Here is a 15,729-nt window from a genome sequence, read left to right as displayed (position 1 = left end):
AAATAATTGTTAAATAATAGATTATAAATCACGTGAACCTCGGATCAAACTCAAACCCGAGCATTCAAGGCTCAGTTACTCACCGATGTCGCCTCGTTATAAATAACGAGCATCATGTCACCCCCTTAACTGAGGCAGCAATCTAGTTTTCCTTCATTGCTGGCTTGTTTTCTCTTTTGTTAGTTACCCCTCCTTTTTTAGGGTCTAATCTGTGATACACAAACATTCCTAGTCCCCAACTTTTTTTGTTCACTTCATATCCATCACATCCGAGCTTTTGTTTTTCGATTCATATACCCAAAGTTGCAATTATAATGTCGTTAAGTTCTAGGTCTTCTTCACGTGATTCTAACTCCCACTGGACTCCAACGCAAAACAAACTATTTGAAAAGGCACTGGCTGTATATGACAAGGACACTCCAGACCGCTGGGAAAAAGTGGCGGCGGCTGTCGGTGATAAATCACCCGAACAAGTGAGAAGGCACTACGAGATCTTGGTGACGGATGTCAGCTATATTGAATCTGGTCAAATCCCTATACCCGATTACAAAAGCACTGGGAAATAACAGTACATGAACTGCTGCTCGTATGTGTAAAGGTAACTTAATACTCACTGCTACTCTTCGATAGAATATTAGCTACTTGATAACTGTTTCAAACTTAATACGTGAGGGATTTCTTTTTTCTTACTAAATAATCAAATTGAGTTGTATCAGTTTAGATTAGAATGATGAAATTAAATTTTTAGATTAATATAATAATTGCATCCAGCTTTTACAACTTAATATAAAAGAACAGACCTGTATGAAATCTAACCTTCTTTTGTTTATATCACATGCACGTGGTTCTATATATATATATATATATATATACTATATAATTCAAAGAGCTTGAGTTCCGTATCATAAAATAGATGAACCTAACCAACAGTAGAAGTAGTGATTAAAGTTTCATGTTGTTTTCTCCATTTGTAATTTGCCAAAAATAAATGAACTTAAAAAAGTTAGCAGTGCCTCTTCATATTTCATGAAGCCAATATCCTATATTTCATCTAAAATGTAATAATTTTCATAGTATAACATGGATAGACGTTTATCCAATATAAGTGTTGAACAAATTATTTTTAAAAATAAAAGGTGAAACAATGTAAGTTTATTTTGTTTAATGCTCTTAGCTCTTGTTTTCTTAAATCTTGTACAGGTTTGTGTAGATGCTGTATAGCTGGAATGAAGCAGCAGTTTCAGCTACATTGTGAAAGGATCTGTAAAAACTATATACATAAAAGAAATGGAGAATCGAGGTGGAGATTCCCCCTACCTATGGCTCCTTCTAAGTACTGTGTATGATTGTATATGTTACGTCGAGTCAGCTTAATATAACAAAGAAGTTGGAACTCTATAATTATCGTGCTTTTTAAGTATTGTACTGGATTTTATACTAAATTTTCAATAAACAATAGCAGTACTTGCTATTATCACTTGTAATTTCCCTGAGTTTTTCTATTGAATCGATAACTGTTTATATTATTTGTTTTTAGAAAAAAATCTAATCAAGAGGTAATTAAAAAGAGAGAAAATAAAGCTAAATATAGAGTTATAAATGAAGTAATTGTTGATGTATAATAGGTAAGGTGGTGGTTTATAATGATAAAAGATGTGATGGATAGTTTGATTTGTGGTTTAATCTTTTTATGTGGATAGAAAATCATGAGTCAACTTGAACTCAGATCGAAACGTAAAATATATTTTGAGAGTGTCTGTAGAGGGGAGGAGATATATATCATTTGTTCTTTTAGTATATGTCACATGATATACTGATATAGCTATAATTTGGTGAAGTTTGATCGAGTCATGCAAATGAGATGTGTGACGAGTCTGTTAATTGATATTACATTATATTTTAAATATTTTCATTTTATTTCTCTTCAATTCCAATCACTCAAGCTTTGACGATTGTAGTCTCTGTACAAGGTAATTCTTATAATTTTTTATCCAACAAGCCTTAGTTTAGTATCATTTTTTATCTGAGAAAAAATAGCAAAACACTGATGTGCTGCCCTTCCATGCTACCTACTATTCCTTTCTTGCCAAATATAGTAATTAAAAGCACACCAAACTATATGCATGATAGCAACCCTCAAAGACTCCCCCTTGACAAACCTCTGCAGCCAATCAATGAAAACCATCCAATAGTTGAAAGAAACAAAATGTCTACAAGCCTGCAAAATCAATTGTCAAACTTGACTAGAATAACAACACTCAATAAAATGATGATCACAGGTTTCCAAAGCATCGCCACAAAGTAAGCAAAAAGGATCAATTTGGCAGCCCCATCTTATCATTCTATTCTTTGTTGTAGTCTATCTTGCACTACCAACCATGAAATAAAAGAATGTCGAGGAATGACCAACCCTCCCCATACAACTCTAAACCAAGGCACCCTATCTTGTTTGTGCCTAAACAACTCCCAAACCTGCCTTGCCTTGTACCCCTCGTGCAAATTATCAATAAGGGCCAAATCATCTCTAAACTTGATTAATTTTTTTCAAGACCAATTATGACTAATCTTAACTTGGAATTGCCAAATAGTGCAACCTTTCAACAAATATTTCTCCACCCAAGCTACCCAAAGAGAACCAGACTGGGACAGAATCAACTACAAACACACGCAAGCTTTATTCCATACTAAGATGTCCTTAACTCCAAGTCTCCCTTCACACTTAGGGTGACAAATTCTCTCCCAACTGATTCTAGCCCCACGAGCAGAAACATCACTTCCTTTCCAAACAAAAGCAGCACAAACCTTTGTAATTTACTTTATGAACTTTTTAACCAGCAAAAAAATCCTACTCCAAAAATTTTTGTAAACTAAAGATCAGTGCCTAAATGAGTTGTAACCTATTAGCAAAAGTTATACATTTTACAGACCAACTTCTAATTCTCCTCATAATTTTCTCCACTAATCCCTCACAATCAGTGTAAGATAGATTCTTGGTAACAGGGGGACACCTAAATATCTCACAAGCAATGAACCAATACTAAACCTATATATCTCATCAAGACTTTGCACATTAGAATCTCTGTAGCACCCTTACCCGTATTTAATTCTCAAATACGAGTCAGAATGTCACAAACTGATTTTATAACTTTTAAATTTAAACCATTTATCAATTTATCCTATAACGTCAATTTCTAATTTTTAATTAACCAAACTAAATCCAATTTCAGGTAGCAACTTAGCAGTATATAACTAATAGTTGCTTAAAATTTGCTTATAATTTAACAATATTATTAAACTTGTAATTCATTTACCAATTACAAACACTAATATAAATTATTCATTGTTTATTTTAACCATTATCCATCATTACCAACATTACCAGCTTATAATTTATTACCAATTATATCTAAACTAGTAGAAACCAACTATTATTATTATATACATGTCAACTAGAAATTTAAATTATATCAGATTGATGTAATTACTGATAATGTAGATATACCTCTTGATGAGCGTGATGCTTGATACTCCTTACTCCAATTTTTTTTACCTACGCATGAAAATCATCACACGCTAAGTATACACTTAGTGATTCAATAATAATAATAAGTGTAATACAAAGTATATATAATGGAATAACAATACTCAATGCATCATGATCACTTTACATGTATTACCTTCATGTTACAATATTAACATGAAATAAACAATGTATATAATTTCTTACCAATTCACTTGTCATTTATTCTATAAGCTTATAAGCTTAATCACATGCTTATAATTTATTAACCAATAAACCATAACCCAAATATAAGCCTATGAGAACCCTGGGCACACGAGTTAAATATGCACCAAAATGCTAATATACATAAAAGAAATTGAGAATCGAGGTGGTGATTCTCCCTACCTATGGCTCCTTCTAAGTACTGTGTATGATTGTATATGTTACATCGAGTCAACTTAATATAATAAAGAAGTTGGAACTCTATAATTATCGAGCTTTTTAAGTATTGTACTGGATTTTATACTAAATTTTCAATAAACAATAGCAGTACTTGCTATCATCACTTGTAATTTCCCTGAGTTTTTCTATTGAATCGATAACTGTTTATATTATTTGTTTTTAGGAGAAAAAATCTAATCAAGAGGTAATTAAAAAGAGAGAAAATAAAGCTTAAATCATTAGATAATGATTACTATTATATATAAGGTGGTGGTTTATAATGATAAAAGATGTGGTGGATCATTTGATTTGTAGTTTAATCTTTTTATGTGGATAGAAAATCATGAGTCAACTTAAACTCAGATCGAAAAGTAAAATATATTTTGAGAGAGTGTATGTAGAGGGGGAGGAGATATATATCATTTGTTCCTTTAGTATATGTCACATTATACACTGATATAACTGTAATTTGGTGAAGTTTGATCGAGTCATGCAAATGAGATGTGTGATGAGTCTGTTAATTGTCTGAATTAATTATCATATAAGTTATCGTTAATAGAGTGCGTAGGGCACAAACTTGATATTACATTATATTTTAAATATTTTCATTTTATTTCTCTTCAATTCCAATCTCTCAAGCTTTGACGATTGTAGTCTCTGTACAAGGTAAGTCTTATAATTTTTTATCCAACAAGCCTTAGTTTAATATAATTTTTTATCTGAGAAAAAATAGCAAAACACTGACGTGCTGCCCTTCCATGCTACCTACTATTCCTTTCTTGCCAAATATATTAATTAAAAGAACACCAAACTATATGCATGATAGCAACCCTCAAAGACTCCCCCTTAACAAACCTCTACAACCAATCAATCAAAACCATCCAATAGTTGTGAGAAACAAAATGTCTACAAGCCTTCAAAATCAATTGTCAAACTTGACTAGAATAACAACACTCAATAAAAAGATGATCACACGTTTCCAAAGCATCGCCACAAAGTAAGCAAAAATGATCAATTTGGCAGCTCCATCTTATCATCCTATTATTTGTTGTAGTCTATCTTGCACTTCCAACCATGAAATAAAAGAATGTCGAGGAATGACCAACCCTCCCCATACAACTCTAAACCAAGGCACCCTATCTTGTTTGTGCCTAAACAGCTCCCAAACTTGCCTTGCCTTGTACCCCTCGTGCAAATTATCAATAAGGGTCAAATCATCTTGATTAATTTTTTTCAAGCCCAATTATGACTAATCTTAACTTGGAATTGCCAAATATTGCAACCTTTCAACAAATATTTCTCCACCCAAACTACCCAAAGAGAACCAAACTGGGACAGAATCAACTACAAACACTTCATCACACAAGTTTTATTTCATACTAAGATGTGCTTAACTCCAAGTCTCCCTTCACACTTAGGGTGACAAATTCTCTCCCAACTGACTCTAGCCCCACGACAGAAATATCACTTCCTTTCCAAACAAAAGCATCACAAACCCTTGTAATTTACTTTATGAACTTTTTAACCAGTAAAAAAAATCCTACTCCAAAAATTTTGTATACTAAAGATCACTGCCTGAATGAGTTGTAACCTACTAACAAAAGTTATACATTTTACAGACCAACTTCTAATTCTCCTCATAATTTTTTCCACTAATCCCTCACAATCAGTGTAAGATAGATTCTTAGTAACAAGGGGACACCTAAATATCTCACAAGCAATGAACCAATACTAAACCCATATATCTCACCAAGACTTTGCACATTAGAATCTCTGTAGCACCCTTATCCGTATTTAATTCTCAAATACAAGTAATAATGTCACAAACTGGTTTTATAACTTTTAAATTTAAACCATTTATCAATTTATCCTGTAACATCAATTTCTAATTTTTAATTAAGCAAACTAAATCCAATTTCAGGTAGCAACTTAACAGTACATAACTAATAATTGCTTAAAAATTGCTTATAATTTAACAATATTATTAAACTTGTAATTCATTTACCAATTACAAACACTAATATAAATTATTCATTGTTTATTTTAACCATTATCCATCATTACTAACATGACTAGCTTATAATTTATTACCAATTATATCTAAACTAGTAGAAACCAACTATTATTATTATATACATGCCAACTAGAAATTTAAATTATATCATTGATGTAATTACTGATAATGTAGATATACCTCTTGATGAGTGTGATGCTTGATACTCCTTACTCCAATTTTTTGTTTTTTACCTATCATGAAAATCATTACACGCTAAGTATACACTTAGTGATGCAATAATAATAATAAGTGTAATACAATGTATATATACATGAATAACAATACTCAATGCATCATGATCACTTTACCTGTATTACCTTCATGTTACAATATTAACATGAAATAAACAATGTATATAATTTCTTACCAATATACTTGTCATTTATTTTATAAGCTCATAAGCTTAATCACCTACTTATAATTTATTAACCAATAAACCATAACCCAAATATAAGCCTATGAGAACCCTAGGTACACAAGTCAAATATGCACTGAGATGCTAATACACATAAGGTCGTGCCCACCACATGCACTAAGTGTCCTTTATATACACTATAGTGTTAATTCAATTATGCAGCCTGCTGCTGGACTATATGACATGTCAACTATACCACTGTCCCTCAATGACCTACCCAGACATATAATCTATATTTATTTCATATATGACATTGTATATCAACATAATTCAACATTAGACAATTCATACCCAAAATAACATTCATTATATAACATCATAAATAAACTAGTGATCAATGCATTTTATATTAACTTTGACATATTTAGAACATGTCAAATATATGATTAATGACATAAATATCATTTCAATATAAATAAGGTAGACTCGTCACAAGTCTTCTTAATGATGTAAAAAAAATCCATGTTTCATGTTATGTATGCATTGCACCCACATTGACATTTTTTATACAAGTCAAAATATAAGTCTCACTAAGCTTTAAGCTCGATCTTTTTTCTTTCCTTTGTTGCTAGTTAGATCCCGGTTTGATTAATGTCTATAATACATCAAACACATAACCCAAAAATCAAAAATCAAAACACATGTTAGAATCCATCTAACCCATGCGTATATAATGTAGGAAAATTTCATAATATTCATTCCAATACAACATTGTAATTACAATGTTTCATACACTTCATTTCCGTATTAATTTACTTGAATTAACCTTTAAAACCAAATTTCACCTCAAACCCTTATTTTTCTCTTTTAGGCTTTAAGAATTAATCATAAAAATTTCACATTTCAAGTCTAAATCCAATAATTCATTAAATTAATCCTTGAAAGATAATAAATAAGTCGCTTGAATTTTGCTATAAACTTTTCCTTGAGAAACACATATGGCAATCCATCACTTTCCAAAATGTTTTCAAGTTTCAAACAACACATTTAAATATTTATTGTGATTTTCTACTGCGGCCTTCATCAAATTCAAGCTTTGAATGTAATTCCCAAACTTTTCCTAAAGTGTCGTTTTGGTTACTATTAAGATTCAATCATTCTTCCTCATTCTCAGCTTGAATAAACATGCTAAGGCATATAACTTAATATTCTCATCATATCTAACATAAAAATCAATTCAAAACATCAACCCCTTAACTTTTCATCTTTTCTAAATGGACCCTTGAAGGAAAACTAATGTATTTTTCATTACTTGGAACATGAAATCAACTTCACAACACCTATATCATCATTTTCAAGCCTTAAAATCTCAAATTTCATCATCCCTTCATCCACCCTTTTCATAAATTTAGAGTTTTAAGCATGAACAACATGAACAAATGGTACCAAATGAAAGAGAATTTAATAGAGAACAAAATTGGATTTCATGTCTTAACCTTAAATCTAACTCAAAATGCATAAAAAAAATACCTTTGTTTTTGAACCCACGGAAGCAGCAAATTCAAGAGTTTTCTTGAATTTTTAGTCCTTTTTATTATTATTTTATAACCTAAATGAATTTAAAAATTCATTTTAGTCCAAAATGATTATTATGACCTTAAAATCTAATGATCCTAATCATGTCACTTATTAAATTTATCATTCAAGGGCTGAAATTAATCCATGAAGTTAGTAGATTACAATTTTACCCTTGTAAAGTTCTAAAATTGCAATCTTGTCCTTTTAATCTTATGGCTAAGATTTAACATGGAAATCAACTTAAATCCAATGGTCTACATTAAATCTTATCATTTTAAATCATGGAAAAGACATTTTTGACCATTTTTTATCATCTAGCAAAATTTCATGAATTTTCGATTCGATCCGATTATCCAAAATTTTCTCAAACTTTCACACTTTATAGCTTTTAACACAGACTCCGTACGAAAAATCTGAAACCCATGAAAATGTCATTCTTGGGGGTAAACTATTCATTTACGGGACCAAGTTATACAACTTTTTAAAATTACACTTTGATTCTGAACTTTCCAAAGTTTATACTTTAGGCACCAAAATTTCAATTTATTCATTTTGGTCACTAACCAAATTTTGGGGTACTACAATCTCCCACACCAGAACATAACAACTCATTCTTAGATGTATTCATTTGCAGTCCCGACATCCTGCAAAACATTTCCAAAACATTTTGGACTGCCAGAATAGAAAAGATGTTACCTTTAATAAACACCAAGGGATCATCAGCAAATATATATGAGTTAATATAATCCTCCTACATTTAGGGTGGAAATCAAAGACTTCATGCTTCCCTTCCAAATTCAACAAACAAGAAAACGCATTCATACCATAATGAATAGATAAGGAAAAAATGGATCTCCTTTCCTAACTCTGGTCATGACAATAATTTCACCTATCCCATCGTCACCAAATTACTAGAAGTTGGTTCCAATCACTAATCTACACCAACTTGGTCATAACTTTGCCACCTAATACCATGAGTCCATATTTACTTTTGATTAGTGAGACTCCATATTTAAATGTAAATAGTTGATTATAATTATTAGTTATGATTGATATTAAATTTAAATTCAATAATTTTTTAATACAAAAATATATATTTTTTAATCAATTATGATAATAACCTTTTACGATATGTTCTCTATATTTTCAACAAATGAGCAATTTGATCATTGATCCCTGTACATTTCTACTTTCACGAATTCATGAATCTTTATCATTTAAAATAATTATTCCTTTGATCCTCCAACCTTTATCAATATTCAATTTATTAAACTAATAATTTACTATAACACGTGGAAGTGAATGAACACATCATAACTGTATATTTTTTCAACACCGAAATTTTGAGAACGTTACAATTATTATACTAAGCTCGAACTTAGGTACGATTTACTGCACACTGCCAATCAGATTTATGAGCATTTGAAAAAAAAAAAGTACAGTAATACTACGAATACAATCAGAGTTCAGAGATGCATCTTAAATGGCATTAACAATAAGTAGCCTTCTCAAATACAACTTTTACAATCAAAAGTGTGAACATTAGAGGTATCCCACATTCAGAACATTTGAATGAAGTAAAAATGTCTAATATGGGTCTATCAACCCAACAGAATAAATTCGAATGAACTCCGAAAATGGAATCGAATAATGCAGATGCTAGAGGACTTCCTTTATTAGTTTCTCTGTTAGAGCTTTCGGCAATCCCATCACGCTGTCCGTTGTCCCTACCTGCAACGATATCAAACATCGTCTTATCTTGCCTCCTCTAATGTCAAAATATAATGTTCTGTTAGTGAAATCAAGTAGCCAACGGTATAAGATGCTTTGGGGTTCTGAAACAGCGTTCAAGGGCTGTCAAGGCATTTTATCAACCTATTTCGGTATGGAAGAATTCAAGCATTGCCTAAAATTGCATATTGAAGTTAAGCATGTTGATTTAACTAAATACAAGACAGCATGAAGCATTTTCACCAAGAATAGCATCAATTCTACAAAGTGGCAAATCCTACACATATGTGAATTATTTACGGATTTGTTAGTTCGTAATAACATGATCCATCATCCATAAGAAAATAATCACACTAACCACTTGTTTAACATATGGCATTATCAAAGGATGCTCGATAATCAGTGCTCCAGCAACATGTAATACAGCCCCTTCCTCAATCTGAACAGGTAAGAAACAGACAAGGATAACCAATATTTCCCACGAAATAAGCAAAATGAGGGAGAATGAAAAAGTAGAAGAAGAAAACTCTTACTAGTTTCTCGATGATCTCATCTGGTATTTCGTGAAAATATATCTGCAGGGCGTTACAAATGAAATTGTGAAAAAGAAAATGTTAAGCACATTATGAATATGCTTTTGTAACTTTTACAATACGTATCAAGTGCCTAGAGTGGAATTAGCATAACTACAACGCAGATCCGTCTAATGATAACTTGCTTTACCCCTTCAATTACATAAGGATAAGGTGATATAACATGCAAAGTAGGTAGAAAAACATTCTTCATTACTATTTCATGTGCCTTTGATGCAAGACCCAATAATTTCACAAAGAAAGCTGGAGAACAATAGCCAACATACACGACAACGAACGGAACAACATTGCAGAGTTCTCCAAATCACTGGTATGACTATCAAAATTGTGAGTATTGGCATTTAAGTTCCAGATCCAATAGGCAGTGTTGGGTTACTTAGGTATTGTTTTGAGAAATGTTCTGCGCTAGCCAATTCCTCGAAACAAGTGGTTCAAAACCAGCACGGTTTCAGTCTATATTTATTCATACTTGAAAACTGTGTTATGATATGTTCGTCACATATGTTGGGAGTTCTTAAGAGATATCTTTCTTCTCATGAAACATGCTTCACTAGGTACTTGACACAACTGAGAAAGAATATAACACACAATAAAATTACACGGCTAGCACGTCATTTACCTTACTCCAAAGTTCTCTGTTCATTAAAATCAGAGAAGTTTGATAATTATTCAAGCAGTTGCCAAGGTTTAGATATTGGAATCAAGAATGAAAACCATTAATACCTCAACTCTATCCCATTCTCCTTTTCTGATTCCGGTTTTAAGGTTAGTAACTATAACAGATCCCACAGTTGCACAATGCCCACCCGAATAGCCTGCACAATGGTATTCAGTAAAGTTTTAAAAGAGTAGAAAAGTAAGGATCGATTGAAAATATTAAGACAAACCTCTTATAAATTCACGTGCTTTTCTCGTTGGCTGGCTTTTCCCTTACAACACCTTCATAGACCACCACCTCGAGATCATTTAACATAACAATGAGTGAAAAGGGTGGAAGGGTTGCTTTTAATCCCCTAATACAAGTTAGAAGCATGAATTTTTGCCAATTGCCATCTATGTTTGAAGATGCATTTTGAAAACGTGCTTAGGACAGAAAAGATATACCAACAAAGTAGTCCGGCATACTTCACGGATTATTGGGTTGTTTTTAATCCCCTAATACACGTTAGAAGCATGAATATTTTCCAATTGCCATCTATGTTTAAAGATGCATTTTGAAAACGTGCTTAAGACAGAAAAGATATACCAACAAAGTAGTCTGGCATACTTCATGGATTATTGGGTTTATTTCACAGAGAAAGCATGTCAAGTTTAAAACCAATGGTAAATTTGATTAACAGTGAGCCATTTGGCCCCTTAAAAATATTGTAAATTATGATTAAAACAATTCACACTAATTGAGAAAATGAACTCATGCGTTGCAACAGTCATATAAGGAAGCTATTATAGGGACCTGCTGAAAGATTGACGGGTGGGAATGATTGACAATATTAAAACAGAAGTACAAGCATATAGAAATTAAATATATTTTTACCAGAAAAGAAAGGGTTTATGCTGCACTAGAATACTTGTGAACTGTTCTTCAAAAGTTTGACACATGCAACATAGATTGTGTCCATAATTAAACATGTCGGGAAGTCTAAAATGAATAGATTTATACTCAATCGGAAGTAGTTAGCATTGTCAGCTCTGCATCATTTATGTGATCACCAATGAAGAGAAATTTCGACTGGCTAAGCATATACCAAGAAAATACCATGCAGCAGGCAACAGCTGCAGTGGAAACGGTCAAAAGAAAGCACATGCATGTGACCCAAGCATACAAAAGCCACACTTTAAACGTGAACGCTCATCAGAAGCTTGAATAATCCTTTATTTAGGCCCACTTTTTATTCTTTCGTGATAAGCCTACCAAGGATTAGAACTAGCCTTTAGCGAAAGAGACATAAGATTCAACCTAAGTCCCCCCCCCCCCAAACAAACCCCCCACAATTAGCCTTAAGTTGCAATGAAAAAACAAGAAACAAGACCTTAAGTAGCTCTTATGCTATTGATATTGTAACAGATCATTTACTTCCTCCAAAAATATACCCTTGGAGGCTCAGACAATATGACATTAGGTGAAATAATTGCCAATTACGTAAAATAGGAGATTCAACCAGTAACTAAACAAAGTCAAGACTTGAGACATACTGTATCAGCAGCAATCAAAATAGTTGGTATCTCATCCTTCTCTTGATTATTGATGCTTTGTAGCTTTGATACAATGGAATCAGCCTGAGATGTAAATCACATTAAAATCAATACAAACACACACACACACACACACACACACACATATATTCCTTCTCCAATTTGATAGTATTTCTATAAAAGAGAAGTAGACAATAAGCGCGCATACAAGCAACTGAAGCAAGTATACACACACACATATATATATTCCTTCTCCAATTTGATAGTATTCTATAAAACAGAGAAGTATACAATAAGCGCACATACAAGCAACTGAAGCAAGTAGTACACACACACACACACACACATGATATTAATAACGGTGCTCAAAGCAAAGAAATATACATTGATTTTAGACTCTTTTTTTTCCCGCAAATCAAAACAATCATTCCAAATAAGAAATCCACCATTAAATAAAAACCAGAACCTTTGCTTCAGCGAGAGCCATGACCAACTCTTCCGGCTTCTCCTTTCTGATACCCTTCATCAATATCTGCACTCTAGAAAGACAAACCCAACTGAAACAATCTTTTTAATTAGAATAAGTAACAATTAAATTTCCAAAAAGATATGAAAATTACCATGATGTGAATTCATATCCCATTTCTGATAATATATTACGGCGAGCTATGGAAGATGAACCCAATATTATCTGCAGTACAGAACAACCATAAATCAGCTAAATTTACAACAGAGTTTCAAATTTCTGGAAAAGCTAACATAGTTTTACAAGAGATTTCGGACAGAAGTAAAAAAACAAAGATATTTTAAGAGTGAGCGGCAGGCTCCTTATCGTACCTTGAACGGACAAGTTTTGCCTTCCATTTTGACTTCCAGTTTTGTCTTCGGAAAGCTAACTAGCCACTAGTTAGGAAGAGAGCCAGAGAAGAGAAAGAAAGTGACGGTGCGACTTGTGAGGCGAGTGTTTAGTACGCCGACCCAAATAGGACCCTGATCACGAGCCCTATATTGTCGAGCCAGGCACAAGTTTACGCCATTAAGCCACCAATGTGGCTGATAAACAAAGTAGTTACACTTGTGTACTGTGTTATGAATTATGATGGCGTATTTTCAACTTTCATGTTATTTTATTTATAGATTATTTATAAATTAATTTTTAAAAATATTCATATTTTATTTTTTATTAATATAAATCTAATATTATAATAAATATTATAAAAATAACAATTCATTAAAAATATCAAAATTTAGAATATGAATATTTATTTAAATTAATTTCTATTAATATTTTGTCGAATAATAGTATTGTAATATTTTATCTCATTAATTTATATTATAAATTAGTAATCTATTTAATATTCTAATATATCGTATTCATCAATTTTCTATAATATTATTTTTACTTGTCGCATATTGGTGGATCATTCGTCTAAACCCTTAGCAGTGATGATTTTATTATTTATTACAATTACAATAATAACGTAAATAAGAGTGTGTTTGAATAAAAAAATAATTTTTGAAGGTTTTATAGATATTAACATTTATAATTATTTTTAAATAGATAAGTATATACAAAAATTTAAGTTATTAGATTTTTTAAAATTTGAAGCTATATATAAAAGAAATAATACAATAACAATAACAACAAAAAAGTAAAAATATTTATTAGAATTAAATAAATATAATTTTAAGGTTTATTTTTTGTTTATATGGACTAAAAGATGACACATTCTTAGATGATGTAATAGAAAAAATATTAAAAATGAGACATGTTTCAACTTTTTAATTTTTTGTGAGTTTAAAAATTCAATTGTCATGTAATCAAAATTAATTAAAATATTCAAAAAATAAATAAATTAACCTAAAAAATTTAGTAATAAATAAATTTATATTTGCTTAAATGAATTATATTTATAAACAATAAATATGTATGACTACAATTAATATATCCATCAAATTACAATTATAATCATTTGTTATAAAATATAAACGAATATATAATAAATATAATTAAACTAAAATTACATGCGATATATACATTTATAACAGTTGGTAATAACAATTGGTATATATTCTTTTGCATGTTATTGCTATGAATCTCATGTTTTTTTTTTTTTTTGTAAAATCAAATGATTGCTTTAAGTCATTCCATGAATTAATATTTTTTTATTCAATTTATAATTAACTTTATAAATTGGTTTTTTTCAAAGTTAATAAATTTGTCGAAACATTTTTTTTCTTAAAGGTGAGATTTTGAAAACCACATTAATTTTTTAATATACCTCTTTCAATTGATTTTTAATTTAAAAACAAATGCGATTTAAAAACCTCTCGTTTCGAAAAATTTTGGATTTCCTTTACGATAAAAAAAAATACAGTTCAAAGAGTCGTCACCAATCTTTAGCTAGGGTGTGATTGGGCACCCAAAAATGTTTGTTATTTAAATAAAAATAATTAATTAAAACAACAAATTAAGGTCTGCTTTACCAAAAAATGAGTTCGGGAGTCGGTTACGTGTGGGAAAGGATTAGCACCCCCACAACGTCTTAAAACGGTACCTAATCGATTAGTTAATGTCTTTGCAATGAACTTTACAAATTCGAATTTAATTTAATTTTTGATCTCATAAAACAAAGATGTAAATTTAAAAATAATATTTAAAAACACTCAAATAAATTAAATCAAAATTACCAAGTCGTTTTAGAAAGATAAAGAATGTTCGATTATTTACAAATATCGAGACCAGATCTTAAAAGCTATAACAACCTTTTCTCGATAAATTTAAATAAACGAACATTTCCTTTTCTTTCGTTCCCAAATTTTAAGTGACGAATCAATTTTTTTGGTTTCACTTCCGAGATACGCTTTTAATTTAAAATAGTCAAAACGGCTCTCTAATCAGTTAAGACAAGCCACTCAAGACAATTTTAAATTAAAAGGGTATTACCCTTAGTCCGATTATGTATTTATAAGTCGAGTTATGCCATGAGGGTATCATACAAATTATGCAAAAAAAATGTCATGTCAAAATTAATTAAACAAAATTTAAAAAAATAGCATACAATGTGACATACAAAAAATTATATACGTATATTTAATTAAAAATCATAAAATTAGCATATTGACATATTATGTACACATGACCTAAATATAAAAAACAAAAATCATAAACCTAAATTAAATTTAAAAGTATATATATACATGTTAAAATAAGGACTAAATTTAAATACACATAAAATTAAACATACTAATTAAAAATTAAACAAATTATGGATGCTCT

The 15,729-nt window shown here is 30.8% G+C and overlaps 1 pseudogene; it reads right to left on the bottom strand.

The window, feature by feature from the left end:
* Window positions 1-9,463: 9,463 nt before the first annotated feature.
* On the bottom strand, window positions 9,464-13,398 carry LOC120205018 (annotated as a pseudogene).
* Window positions 13,399-15,729: the final 2,331 nt, after the last annotated feature.

This window comes from Hibiscus syriacus, unplaced genomic scaffold (genome assembly GCF_006381635.1).
Source record: "Hibiscus syriacus cultivar Baekdansim isolate YM2019G1 unplaced genomic scaffold, ASM638163v2 tig00012036_pilon, whole genome shotgun sequence".
NCBI classification, from domain to species: Eukaryota; Viridiplantae; Streptophyta; class Magnoliopsida; order Malvales; family Malvaceae; genus Hibiscus; species Hibiscus syriacus.
This window is presented reverse-complemented; position numbering and strand designations above follow the sequence as displayed.